This window comes from Penaeus monodon, chromosome 21 (genome assembly GCF_015228065.2).
Source record: "Penaeus monodon isolate SGIC_2016 chromosome 21, NSTDA_Pmon_1, whole genome shotgun sequence".
NCBI lineage: Eukaryota > Metazoa > Arthropoda > Malacostraca > Decapoda > Penaeidae > Penaeus > Penaeus monodon.
In genome coordinates, this window is record NC_051406.1 from 19,756,660 (window position 1) to 19,757,436 (window position 777).

At 34.1% G+C, this 777-nt stretch overlaps 1 protein-coding gene across 1 annotated transcript in view; it reads right to left on the reverse strand.

Moving 5' to 3' along the window:
• The window catches only part of LOC119586318 (inositol 1,4,5-trisphosphate receptor-like), a gene marked incomplete at its 5' end in the record, with an annotated part of 125,834 nt that overhangs the window by 14,722 nt on the left and 110,335 nt on the right, over positions 1–777 (reverse strand).

Genomic DNA, 777 nt, shown 5'->3' on the forward strand with positions numbered 1-777 from the left:
TGTAATCCTATCATGAAGATTGGTGTCCAATTTACAAGGCTATCAGAATTAGTAACCACGAAAAATTCAAATGTATCTTGCCATAGACCTTAGTAGAGGTGTAAATACTCAAATCTTCTATCAAGAGAGACCACCTGCAAACTCTCGCTCTTAAGTACTTTAAGTAGTGAGTAGTTGGTGCATTTGCAACGAGTGGCTTCCAAAACCCACCCTGAAAAGCCGACTGAGGTTTAGCTCAGGCATGCCACCGTCTACCACCCATATGGTGTGCCCTATACAGCAAGATTGCTGGCTGCAAGCCCAATTAACCTGTGGGGTATCATGTAATACCTAATGACATAGTATTTCTATTCTTCATAAGGTACTGACAATTTAAGATACCACTGATAAGAATTCCAATAGAGTTTTTTAGCCATTCCAAAGCACATTGTATAAGATAAGGAAGGTACATGTTAATAAATACTCAAAAATATTCATATCAACTATAAGGATCATCTGTAAGAATATTCTATAAAGGTAACCTGTACTTAAACTTCAAAAATGTTTAATGAAAAGAAAGCATTTTTTTGCACCTTCATTCACTTGAAAATAGGTGAAAATGCTGACATAATGAACTGATCTAAAATTGGTGATATGAATATTCTGTTTTCTAATAAATGGTGTGCTTTTTCAGAATTCTAGATTATATCTGATATACCAAGATGATCATAAGTGAATGATACTTATACTCATAATGAGTACAAGTATCTATTCTTGCAATATATATCTTCCACATAT